We start from the raw sequence: 14311 nt of genomic DNA, 5'->3' as shown, positions 1-14311 counted from the left end.
CCCTGCTCCGGGGTGAGTAAGTTCCTCCCAAGCCGACTGGGGCTCAAATTCCACATGCCGGCGGGGAATCCCCCGCTCCCTGTTTCTCCATTCAAGTCCTATTGCCTCCTCCAAACTGCATATACCCAACCTCACAGTCCACTCAATCAGATTCATCCTAATTTCTTCTCCAAATACCCTGAAGCTAACACACTCTATATCCAAATCAGTTGTGACTTCGAATCGAAAAGTTGCGAAAAACTCCTTGGCCAAATCGACCGGGACACTTAACTTCTCATTCCTCAACAACCATTCAAAACCCAACTCATGCAAAAGGGCTAGAAACGATTCACTAATTTGCATCTCATCTAAGGATGGGAGATGAATTACCTTTCCACACTTAACCTTCTTGCCTTTTGCGTTCTTTGTGCGGTAAACTGACTGGAGCTTCTTGTCGTCAAACAACTTCATCTCTTCCACAACGTCATCCGTGAGTTCCACCGTCCAACGCTTATACCGGAGTGGTTCGGCAGGTGGATGCAACAGTTCTCGATGATCGTTGGGGAGTTCCCGCTCCTTGTATTCCTCCTCTTCCATGGTTGTGTCGCTATCTGATTCAGATTCTTCACTGGCCTCGTACTCACTATCGCTCTGTGTCTGCCGGTTTGATGGGGTCCTCCGGGCAGTCTCAGTGATCACTATGCCTGTGTTCGGGGTACGCATTCTTTTGGTTTTTGATTTTTTCTCCACAACGGTCTTGCCCTTTCTTTTCCTTTCTACTTGGTATCTAGCTTCCTCTTCCGCCTCGGTTGGTGGCGTCTCCTGGGTAGTGGAGCTACACTCTTTCTTGGCATCTTCCTTCTCCAATTGTTCGGGGCTCACTGACTCGGGTGCGAGGTCCAGTCCCTCAGCCACCCGCTCGGCTTCCACACCCTGATCCTCTTGCGCCGGACAGGGTTCGTCGTCACTCACGATCTCTAGGGGATCCTCCGCCGTGTTCGGTTTCGCCCTGTTGGGTGCCCACTTACCCAAACAACGTTGCGATTTCCTCTGCGGTTTGGGTGGCTCTGCTTTGGAGCCTGTCTTCACTACCAGTTTCCTTCTGACGGGGATCGGTTTAACTACCGGAGGTGCCCCTGGGGTGGATGCCTCTACCTCTGGTTCTGTTGTCTCTGTTCCTGCTTCCTTGGCTTCACTCTGCTTTTCCCTCTCCTCTTCTCCTTCTGACTGGGATGTCTTATCCTTCGGTATGGGTTCTCTAAGAGCTTGTTCATTCTCTCCTACTGATCTTGGTGCGAGGTCCAGACCCTCAGCCACCAAGTCAGTTGTCTCCTCTCTTCGGTTTACCCTGTTCATTATCGAGTCAAACTCCTCGTCCGTCATGAGGCCCTGTTTCCTGGCTGATTCGTTCAGATCTATCTCTGGCCGTCTTACTTCTTGAAATACTGGGTCCTTCTCGGGCGTCATTTTTGCTCCGCCACTCTCTCCCTGGGTTTCCCTTACTTGGCTGGACCTTTTCTTTCGCTCCTCAGAGTCGGAGCTGTAAAACGCGGCGATAGCTTCCAGGTCTGCCGAATCTGGTACCGAGGGTTCCGATGCCGCGGTGGCTGAGGGAGATCCTTCCTCCGACTGTAGTTCTGCGTGTCTGACCTGTGCATGAGGAATTTCACTGGGTGCGGTTCCTATGCCCCCCGTGTGGCCGAAATTGGTCAATGCCGCCGTCCAGTCCCTAGTCGGGTCTTGTTGGCGAAGGAATACCATTACGGCATCCAAAGAAATAGTGGCCGGCGGTTGAGCAGTCGGTGCGGGTGGTTGGTTCGACTGTGGTTGGGCCTCCGGGGTATCTTCTCGCAGCGGCTGCGTATCTTGGGTGTTCGCACGACGGGGCTTGATTTTCCTCGCGATAGCTTTCTTACCCATGACTGTAATTTTTGATTTGACGGTAGAAATTAGGGTTTGGTTTGAGAACGATGGTTCTGTGAGAGGGATAGAGGAGAATTTCTTGAAAGGTATTTTGGAAATGAGGGTTTTTTGAGGGAGAAAGGGAGGGTCGGTTGGTTTAGTTCGGATTAGAAATGGCAGTTGCAGGTGGTTTCAACCGGCTATCAGTGGTTACCGGTCATGCCGCTTCATGTGAAAAGTGGTTGGGCGACAGGCGTTGGTTCCTGATTGGCTAGCGTGTGTACTCTCTCTGCTCCACACCATTCCAGCACTGCCACCCTGCAAAAGCTGCACACGCTTAATTCAAATTTACGTCCTATCCACAATTTCCCTCTATACTTACCTATTACGGAAAATAATTCAAAATGGCACTTAAATACAAATTGGAGTGACACTAAATAGGTAATCTCTTGGTCAAAGTGTACCCCAACCTAAATTTAAGGCCCGAAAATATATTTTTGGATTTTTAGAAAATTTTCAAGCATGCAAAAATTAATTACGTATATACAGTATTTACATTCTCCTTAGGTAATTTGGAATCCTACCTGGCCAGTATATGCAGAATATTATCAAAATGAAACTAGCCACGTGGAATTCCAAATTCCTATCTTACTAATCAGTATGTGACCTTAGTATGTGGTAGTAGTGGAATTTCATCCACTACCCCCACCTCACTATTATCCCTAAAGATTTTCAACCTATGTCCATTCACAACAAAAGGCACAGAGTTAGAAAGACTCCCTGAAATCTCCACCGCTCCATTAGCTCGGAGGGCTGTTACGATGTACGGTCCTGTCCACTTAGATTTGAGTTTCCCGGGCATTAACTTCAATCTCGACTGGAAGAGTAGTACTTTCTGGCCAACATGGAGCTCCTTGGTTCTCAGATTTCTATCATGCCATAATTTCGTTCGCTCCTTGTACCACATGGCCGAGTCGAAAGATTCCAATCTAAGTTCTTCAAGCTCCTGTAATTGCAGCTTCCTTTCCTCCTCACAGGCTGTAGCATCCATATTCACTTTCTGTACTGCCCAGTATGCTCGGTGCTCGATCCCTACAGGTAAGTGGCACATTTTTCCAAAAACTATTCGGTAAGGGGACATACCAATGGGGGTCTTGTAGGCTGTTCGATATGCCCAGAGAGCATCCTCTAATCTCACGCTCCAATCCTTCCGAGAAGGATTTACAGTTTTCTCCAAAATCTTCTTTATCTCTCGATTAGAGATCTCGGCTTGGCCGTTAGCTTGCGGGTGGTAGGGGCTTGAAAGTCTATGGTGCACACCGTACTTTTTCATTAAAGCTTCAATTGTACGATTACAAAAGTGTGTACCTTGATCAGAGATGATCGCCCTTGGGACTCCGAAACGGCTGAAAATGTGACTCTTTAAGAATTTGGCCACCTCCTTTGCTTCACACGTACTTGTGGCCGTCGCTTCTACCCATTTGGAGACGTAATCCACCGCGACTAGGATATACAGATTGCCATAGGACGAGGGAAAAGGCCCCATGAAATCCATTCCCCATATGTCGAATAATTCACAAACAATAATCGGTACTTGCGGCATCTCATCTTGGGCAGATATTCCACCGGTCAGTTGGCAACGCTCACAGCTCCGGCAGAACTCGTATGCATCTTTGTTGAGAGTTGGCCAGTAAAAGCCGCTATCCAGAATCTTCCTTGCCGTCTTCTTGGATCCGAAGTGCCCTCCACATGCTAACGAATGGCAGTGGGTCAACACATCCCGCTGTTCCCAGTCAGGAATGCACCTTCTTATCACTTGATCGGATCCTACCCTCCATAGGTAAGGGTCGTCCCAAAAATAATATTTTGCCTCACTCTTGATCTTCATTCGTTGGGCTTTGGTAACACTTGGTACCTCTGGAAGTTCTCCAGTTACTAGGTAGTTGGCCAGGTCCGCATACCATGGCTCCTGCCCTACCTTCTCTTTTCCTTTTGCTGCATCATTCTGACCAGTAAGTTTGTACACTTCTTCCCAATCAATTTTTCTGGGTGCAAAAATCACCTCACATAAGTGTTCCTCTGGAAACTGGTCGTGCACCTCCTCGCTGTTTCCTTCTTGCACTATTCTGCTCAAATGGTCTGCCACCTTGTTTTCGACTCCTCTCTTATCTTCCACCTCCCAATCAAATTCTTGCAACAAGAGTACCCATCGGATCAAGCGTGGTTTTGATTCTCTCTTGGTAACTAGATACTTAAGGGCTGCATGGTCAGTGTATACTACGACCTTAGATCCCAGCAAATATGGCCGGAACTTCTCGAAAGAAAACACCACTGCCAGCATCTCCTTTTCGGTGGTATCGTAATTCCGCTGGGCTTGATTTAGAGTCTTGGACGCATAAAAAATTACGTGCCTCCTCCCATCGATCTTCTGACCCAGCACGGCCCCTACCGCAAAGTCGCTGGCGTCGCACATTACTTCGAAAGGATGGTTCCAATCAGGAGCTCGTATGATAGGTGCGGATACTAATTTTTCTTTGAGAAGATCGAAAGCTGCCTTGCATTGCTCATCAAAAACGAACTCCACATCATTTTGAAGCAGTCTGGTAAGGGGTTGGGCGATTTTGGAGAAATCCTTTATAAATCTTCGATAAAATCCAGCATGTCCCAGGAAACCCCTTATTCCCTTCTGATCAGTAGGGAATGGTAATTTGGATATGACATCCACCTTGGCTCGATCCACCTGGATACCTCTTTCTGAGACTACGTGTCCTAGGACTATCCCTTCGGTGACCATAAAATGGCACTTCTCGAAGTTCAAAACCAGACTCTTTGCTTGACACCTTTCCAAAACTATGTCCAAATGATGAAGGCAAGAGTCGAACGAGTCTCCGTAAACCGTGAAGTCATCCATAAATATTTCTATGCACTCCTCAATCAAATCGGAAAATATGCTCATCATGCATCGTTGAAACGTACCTGGAGCGTTGCATAAACCGAAAGGCATGCGACGGTATGCATAGGTTCCAAACGGGCAAGTAAAAGTGGTTTTGTCCTGGTCCTCAGGATCCACGTGAATTTGGAAGTACCCGCTGTACCCATCTAGGAAGCAGAAAAATTTTTTCCCAGCTAATCTCTCTAATATCTGGTCGATGAAAGGCAAAGGAAAATGGTCCTTCCTTGTTGCGTTGTTCAGCTTCCGGTAGTCGATGCACATTCGCCAACCCGTGACCAGCCTTGTTGGAATCAGCTCGTTCCTCTCATTCTTGACAACTTGGATCCCGGATTTCTTTGGAACCATGTGGATCGGGCTGACCCACTCACTGTCCGGCACTGAATAGATAATCCCTAGCGACAACAACTTCAAGATTTCCTTTAAAATTTCCTCTCGCATGTTAGGGTTTACCTTCCTTTGAGCATCTCGATGAGCCTTCGCTCCCTCTTCTAGCCTGATGTGGTGCATGCAAACGTCGGGGCTTATCCCTACTAGATCTGTAAGGCTCCATCCGATTGCCTTCTTATTCCTATTCAACACAGTCAGTAGCCGCGCTTCTTGTTCTTTTGTGAGACTGCTGTTGATGATTACGGGATATGAGTTCTCCTCCCCGAGGTAGGCATACTTCAAGTTCGATGGTAACTTTTTTAGCTCGACTTGGGGTGGAAGTGTGTCTTCGGGTAGAGGGTTTTTCTGGGCCTCCCCGTCTTTCTTTAAGTCTTCCCCTGAAGGTTCTTCCGTACTGACTGGAAGCTTGGCCCCTGCGGCTCCAATGAACGCCGACTTTTGACAGAATTCCTTGATCGCTCCTTCTATTTCTTCGTCGGTCAACCCCTGGCTACTGATCAACTCACACCACGCAGCAGCTTCTTCGTCGGCCTGATCACAAGCATCTAAAGCCTGGAGTTTTTCCTGTAATAGTTCGGTCTCAAGAAAATCTTGGACTAGAGGGTCAATCACATCAACAAAGCATAGATTTTCAGAATCAATGGGTTTCTTCATGGCATCATTTATATCAAAAGTAAACTTCTCACCATTAAAATCAATGCAAATAGTCCCCTCGGCCATATCCACTATTGTCTTAGCCGTTCTCAAAAAAGGTCTCCCTAACAAGACTCCACTAGACTCTCTCGCTTCATGCTCACTCATTTTGATCACATAAAAATCAGCAGGGTATGTGAACTCCTGTACTCTAACCAACACGTTCTCTAAAACTCCTTCAGGGCTTATGCACGACCTATCAGCCAGCTGGATCAACACCCTAGTGTTTGACAGCCTCACTCCTTTCAGTCGGTTATAGATTGATAATGGCATGACATTAATGGAAGCTCCAAGATCACACATCGCATGTTCAACCTTCACATCCCCTATGGTTATGGGTAAAGTGAACATACCTGGATCGGCCCTTTTGGGCGGCAGTTTCTCTTGCACAATTGCGGATGCGATCCCTTCCACCATGATTTGTCCATCTTTTTGAGCTTTCCCGGCTATGAAATCCTTAATGAATTTTCCGAGCGGGGGTAGTTTCACGGCTTGGAGGAATGGTATGGTGACGTCCAACCTTCCAAAAATCGACAAGTAGTCGACCGGGTTCTCTTTCTTCCTCTTTGTAACAAATCGGAATGGGAATGGTTTCTCCCCTTTTTTCTCTTCTACGGATTCCTCAGCAACTTTCCTTGGTAGCTCTTGGGTCCGAGCCTCCATTCTGGGATTTTTCTCTTGAGGAGGTTCCTTCCTGGTCAGTAAGGCATCGGGTTCACCTCTTATACTTGGTGTATCATCCAGGAAGAATGGATCCTGCATTCGAGGCATGAAATTCCCTATTTCCTCAGCTGAAATTGTCTCGCCTCCTATCTTCGTTCCATTCGATCCTTCACTCGGCTGTTTCGGTTGAGGTGCATCATAAGTAGTTCCTGACCTCAACGTGACCTTACTCACATTTGCCTTCTCGGGCATTTGGACTGTAGATGGGAGTTTTCCTGCATTTCCCTTCAAATCACCCATCGAACTGGCCAGTTGAGCTAACTGCCTATTCATCATATCCATGTTCGCCTTATGTTCTTTCTGGGCATTTTGCATCCCCTGCACGACCTCATTATGGGCTTGCAATTCTCCTTTGATGTTCTGTTGTGATGCTAGCATTTCACTCATCATGTCCTCAACGGATCTCCTCGGCCTGTTCGAGTTTTGGAAATGACCCGGCCCTTGGTGTTGATAGTTCTGGGAGGTTTGCTGTCCTTGATTAGGCGGGTATTGGTTATATTGGGCAGGAGGAGTGTACTGATCTTGAGGATATTGATTCTGGTGCTGGGCTTGGAATTGATTCTGGTTCTGATGGTGTTGGGATGCTTGGTTTGGTTGATTTTGGTAGTTTTGGAAATTTCTCTGATGGGGTGGCACGTAAACAGGGTTCGAGTTTGAGCTTTGTGGGTTATAGTTTTGGGCTTGTTGGTTTCTTCCTGACCAGTTGGGCTGGAAGTCTGGGTTTGCTGGTCCACGGTTAGGGTTTTGGTTCGGGTAAGGGTTATATTGGTTCTGGCCTTGACCTTGGTTCTGGTTTTGGTTCCCTTCTCCCCATCGAAAATTCGGGTGGTCCCTCCATGGTGCGTCCCGTTGTCTCCCCTGGATCCAATTCCCATTCTGGTTAAAATACCCAGCAGCATTAGCTTGCTCCGTACTGATCAAGTCATTCGGATGCTCGTATTGGGCCCCTTGATTCCCCTGCTCTGCACCCTTGTAGTTCCCAGTTGGGAGAGGTGGTGGAGTGCTCTTCTCGATGGCACTCAAAAGTGACTTCTTCAGTTCATCCATCTTCAAGTCCATTTTCTGCTCCAGCTTGTTCTCCTGATCAGTAGTCGATGCAACAGCAGCCCGCTCTCGGTTGTATCCTTCCCTTGAATGGTCATACTCTTTCTTTGCATTCAGTAGCTTCCTTAGGACTCTCTTTGCTTCGCTGACCCGTAATTGCGTGAAGCTTCCTCCCGAAGATGAATTGGCCAGGTCTTTGGTTACCGCGTTCATGCCCTCGTAGAAAGTATGATGTACTTCAATGTCCGCCATGCGATGGTTGGGACACGATTCCAAAAGACCCATGTATCTTGCCCAATAGTCGCTCAAGGGCTCGTCATATCCTTGCTTCACATTCGTTATTTCTCTCTTCAGTGCGCTTGTCTTAGATGACGGAAAAAACTCGCCCAGGAATGCTGACTTGAAGTCGGCCCAAGTCTCAATAGAGTCAGGGGGCAAGCGCATGAACCAGGTGTTCGCTTCCCCCTTGAGCACAAATGGCAGAGCTTTCAGCCTATAATCATCTTCAGTCGCTCCTGCTGGTCTTCTCTGCGCTCTACAAATCTTACAAAATTCGTGAAGGAACTCATACGGCCCTTCATAGCTTTTCCCGCAGTATGTAGGTAGAATCGCTATGACATGAGGCTTCACGTCACAAGCAGTCTGTCCCGGGGTGACCACGATAGCTTGCGGTGGTTCTCCTTCGGTATGCGCATTCAGCGTACCGATCTCTGGATCTTCGTCCATGTTGGCAGTCATTCCTGGATTGCCTTCCAACAGTGGTAACTCCACGGGAATTGGTCCTTCTATGGTGTCCTGTTCTTCGTCGCTACTCGTGTCTAGGTCAGACAGAGTTGTTGACAGGCCAGAACGAGTGGTCACAAGTATGGATCCTCGCTGAAGTATCTTCGGTTTCCACGGATTAGGATCCGAACTGCTTCTCATAAACTGAAACAAAAGAAAAAGAGAAAAAATTATACACAATATTTACGCCAAAGTATCACACACAATAGTATATAAAACGCCATCCATCCCCGGCAACGGCGCCATTTGAAGAGGTTACGAGGTGCGTAGGTGTCGTTCAAGTGAGGATATATCCTACTGGCAGGATAAAGATCCTAACTAAGCCTAGACCTCGTCTTCAAAGATTCCTCAACCCACTCTACTGATCAGTATAGTGGAGGTAAGGGTCGAATCCCACAGAGATGGTGCGTTTAAACTACTGCGGTGATGTTTTGGAGGGTTGGTTAGCTACCACGCTCGGGTTGAGTTTCTACCTAGGCGAGTAATTAAAGGGTGGCGTCCTACTGACTAGGATGGGGGAGCAGATCATGGAATGCAACTGTGTACGTGGAAATGAGGGGACATGGTGTAACAGAAATTGTTTGGAAAGGACGGTATTTCTATTTTTGGCTAAACAGAATATTCAGAGTGTAGTGGAGGTAGTGGTGACTAGGCTGACAGATCTGCAGGTACAACCAGAGGTGAAGGACAAAAGAAAGCAAAAGTAAATAAAAGTAAGGTGGTCCCCAATCTGGATGTAGACATCGTCTTCTCCAACAACACAACTTGAACTCAGATAACAATTCCAGATCCAACCCGGCAAACGCAGATTAACAACTCGCGAACACAGATCTAAAACTAAGAAATCAAATCTGAAATCAAACGCTGAAACTGGACTTCTGCATGCTGGTCAACATGAAAGATCGATTCAGAAAATAAAACGAAGCCTTGCATGCAACGATCTACTTCCAGATCAAATAGTACATGTTTACCTATCCTAAAGAAATTTGTTACGTAACAGAATTTAGAGATTTAGCACTTAAAACACCGAGAAATCTTAGATCTAAGCTAACTAGACAAGGAAAGAAAAGAACACTACAATGAACGAAACGGAAATCAACTTCATAGCATTAACACGTTCGGATATCCAAAGCAAGCATTTCAAAACAACAAAATCTCAAAATGTAACAGAAATCCAACGTAAAGACGGAGAACTAATTAAACTACGAAAGCAATTTAAAGATTGTTTGCCACTCCGGGCGATAAAATCTCTGACTGGAACTACGATCTAGCTAACTGGAACGGACGATGACTGGAACTCGGGAACATTCTGAACGTCAGGTGATCATGGCTCGGCGAGGCAAGAAGTGGACACGGCTGAAAGACTGAAATTACCGAGAGAACTCTCTACCTAAAGATGATGGTGAATTGAAGTCTATCCCCCCCCCGGGTGCTCCTTCTCTCTCCAACTTGGCTACCTTTTATAGGGAGGCTACCCTTGATTTTAGGGTAAATCCTCGCTGCAATTTGACTTCTTTGCCCTTAATTGTGGGTAATCCGTCCCAGCTATCCGTCTTCTTCATCTCAAGCCGTTTTAGCACGTATACGGATCAGTATGAGACCATGCTGGCGCTTTTTCTACCCGAACACTCCGGAACTTCCCTACTGGCCAGAACACTTATCCTGCACACTTTGAGCAACTGCTTTGCAAATATAATCATTTAAACCTGTCATACTGACCAGTAACCGAGGCCTAGAATACGACTTATCACATCTCCATCTCGGAGACTCTCAGTAGTCCGACAGGATTTCTTCATCTCCCATCGATTCTCTTTCTCCTTTCTTTTCTCAAAAAATCGTCTGCCAATCGTAGGCAGATTTCCGTCGGATGTTGCTGCTGTCAGCACTTGATCAAGTTGATCTGCTCACTTGATCAACTTGAAAAGCTGAACTTGCCTCCTGCAGCACACTTGATCAACTTGAAAGCTGAACTTGCCTCCTGCAGCACACTTGCTGGACATGAGCACTTGATCAACTCTTTGTCAGCAACCTTTGTGGCCTTGCTATTACCTGCACCGTCAGTTTTGCTTCCACCGTGATGTCTTTTTCGCGGCCTCTCCTCCTTCCCGGTGACAGCCTCTCCCCCTGTGACGGATTCTACTTTAGAAGCCATCAACGAGCTGTCTCCGGAACCTTTGGGCTTTGTTCCAACTTCATCCGCCTCATTCTCTTCCGCCGCCCTCAACCTCAATCTGGGGTGGTCTCATTCAGTCGGATACTTCCTCTTCCCCTCGGCCGGACATACCCCTCGTTCATTGTCCGAGGTCCGTCGCGCCTCACCGTTCCTGTTCGCCGTTCGCTGCTGTCTTGCATTCTTCGGCAGAGACCTCTTCACCCGGCTCCAAACCGCTGGTCTGCTTCTCCTCTGTTTGTCCGGTCGGAGACTTCATCTCCCCCTCGGCCGGACAGACCGAGAACTCCTCTCTTCCGGTCGCCCACCAGCTCCACTTTCTCGCAAAATGCCCATTTGATTTCTCTCAGACCTTTCAACAAACAGCTTACGCGCAAGAGTTTCTTTCTGAAAACCTCACCCAGATGCTCTCTTCCATATTTCCCCCCAATTCGACCTCAGATTGGCTGCAACCACTGAAAAACTTTCTCCTTCGAATCCCTAAAATCATCCCTCAGCCCAATTAACGCCCCTCGACATATGCAAATGGTGTTTCACGCTCTCCGCCGCGATCGCAGCGTCGAAATGGGCGGCTAATCTGTTCTTCAGCCCCTTTTTCTGGATGTACTTGAGCTGGACGTGGGTATTCTGGCTGCGGGCGGCGGCAATTGCGATCGGCGCGTATGGCCTCTACAGCCTAGGCAGGCACCTGAAGGGTGAGGCCACGTTGGCGGAGCAGCTCGCCATCGTGACATCGACGCTAACGTGGCTGACGCTGGTGCCGCCGGCGCATTTCAACGGTGGCGGCGTGCGCTGCGGGCTGAGGGAGACCGACCGACACCTCGAGGTCATAGTCAAATCAAGGTCAGACTCATCAAATTAACACCATCTGGTTGTTCTCTAGCACCACTCTCATTGTCTCCTTCCTCTTCCGCTCGATTTGGTTTGGTTATCTTAACGAATTAATTGCCGTATCATCTCCAGACCGTTCTCCAGATCGGACCGCTGTAGCTTCGACCGTTTCTTCTCGTTCGGCGGTAGACACGCCGGTTCTACCCGCTGCATTTGCGGTGCCGGCAGCCCGGTCGCGATGGTCGCCGATCCTGGAGACTCCTCTGCCTCCTTGATTTCCTCTGTTCCGTTTTGCCATCTTTCGTTTCATCTCCTCCTGTGGATCCGAGTCGCCCTCGAGATGGATCTGGGATGAGGTTGTCTTCTCTCTCATGGCGGTCGGGTCAAGCTCCGTCCGTCGCATTCGCCACCAGAGTACTTCTTCGCCCGATGGATCAATTTTCGTTTTTGATCAAATCAGAGGGATCTCCCCCTGGTCCATCTGCAGCAAGACGAAACTCAAGCCAGGTTTTGGAAGTCCCTGCTCTAAGATTGTCTACGACGAGCACAACTCTCTGAATTTTTTTTTTGGATAGGTATATTAACAATTGGTTTTCAAATAAACTAACGAATTACGGATCGTTAGCTGCTCTGATACATCTTGGAAAATATAATGCGGAAAATAAAATACAAACAGAAAATAAAAGAACAATGAAACTGAAGACTACATTGTGAATGTTTTTGTTGTGTTTACAATGAACAAGTCCACCACCCTTATGTAGGGTCAGCTTGTGGTCTAGTTATGGAATACAATCAATGCCCTTAATCTACTCCCAATTATTGTTTAATGTGATTTTGTCTAATTGCCTATCAATCATGCCTCTAATTGATTCTTGATTGCTAATTTAGTCTTGATAGCCTCCAATCATGCTGATATTGATTTTATTTGACACTATTGTTGTTCTCTTTATTCAATCAATAAATATCAATTATTCTTCTATTTTATTTTCACGCTTTTATTTCAATTCTGTATTGTTCTTGGTTTGATCAACGGGCAAAACTCCAGCGACTACCTTTTATCTCTCCGCTCGTCGGAATCTTGTTAAGGGATTCAGATTCACACATCAGTACTCCCGAGCGTTTGCTTGAATGCGTGCCTCGGTATCAGTATCACCGCGCGCAAGTCCGAAACACATTCCTACATCACTTGACAAATTTGTTCTGAAAAATAGCTGTACGCGCACTTGAAAGCGATTAAAAGTGGGATATACCATGCTTAGTTTATCTGTTTATGTAATCACTTAACTCAAATTAGGGAGAATGGAATGCATAGGAGATAAAATCCTCATGGTTCAACCTATTTTTGAAGTAATTTTATAACTTTGATAAATATTTTTGCATTTGTATTAAAAACTGTAAATAAAATAATACTATAGCTTTCCAATTCATAAAAGGGTCATCTGCCTCATGAAGCCATAATTTTGGAACATTTAGATTTAGGTAGAGATTTCGTTTATTTTAAGTTACGAATCCGCACAATCACATTCACTTTGCACATATTGCATTTACACATACTATTACGTAAAGTTAACTATTCTAGAATCTCATTATATCTCAGGATATACTATCAAACTTTGCAAACCAATTAGTTCGAAATTCTTCACACAATATGTACAGTATATCTTAAATACTGTTACATCAAGAAGCATTATTTCCATATTAATACATAAACTAATATATATGTGTAGGGATCAGACGACTTCCGGATTCACTATTTACCGAGATCTCTTTGGTCTTGTTACAAGATGGCTCAGTCAAACCACCAACCAAGCGACTGATATATACAAAGAGCCTAGCTATTACAGTCAATGAACACAACAGCTATTACAGACTAAGTCCTCGAACTTAATCACTCCAAGGTAAGCTTCAAAGAACCTGCACACTCAAAACCCTCGTTAGAAACACAAGGAAACAGATCCACTCGGATCAAGTGCAGAACGATTAAGAAATACAGAAATAGATTGCAAAGAACTATAGATCGAAGACTATGGCTCAGACACCCGCCAATAGTGAAGATCTATTCACAAGAACACAGATCCAAGGGAGCACAGGAGGTTTCAACCGTGAATCACCTCACACACATCAGAAACCAGCCTCTACCCTCTCCTACACACCAGATCTGTCAATCTATCCGAAAGGATCTCACTACAACTCTCACACAAGGAAACCTTGAGTTTCCAGAACTCAGGAAACCGAAATGGTTACCCTCCACACTTCTCACCAAAGATCAAACACCACTAAAACATGAAGGATCTCAGAGAAGAACTCAAGAAATCATCACAAAGATGAAGAAACACTCGGAGGAAGGAAATCGCCAGAGAGTGAAGAGAGAGAGTGAAAAGAGATATAATGAAACGGCGCATAGGAGGGGAAAGCATATAGCCTAACAGTTAAGCGGGCTAGGGCAAGTAACAAGCCCAGTAACACTTGGGCCCAGATTATTAACAGCCCAAATGATGTCCACCAAAATTAACAACCCAACAAACCAACAATATGTGTGTGTTTTTTGAATTTTTTCGAACTTATTTTTTAAACTTTATGTTTTGACATTTCAGTTCGAGAAATATGTTTTGCGGGGGTGATTTTAGATAGTTTTTTCTGCCGAAGTTTTTATAAGAGCCATTGTTAAACAATTTTGCAAAGTTCAAGCAATTATAAAATAAATTGAAGTTGAGGTTATACATTAAGTAAATGGTAGAGTTAAAAAGCTCCACACTATATTATGAAAATGAGGTTATAATAATAATAACAATAATGATAATGATAATAAGAAAAGGATAATGATGATGATGTATCAGAGGACTAAG

The sequence above is a fragment of the Salvia splendens genome, chromosome 9 (assembly GCF_004379255.2).
Source record: "Salvia splendens isolate huo1 chromosome 9, SspV2, whole genome shotgun sequence".
NCBI lineage: Eukaryota > Viridiplantae > Streptophyta > Magnoliopsida > Lamiales > Lamiaceae > Salvia > Salvia splendens.
This window is presented reverse-complemented; position numbering follows the sequence as displayed.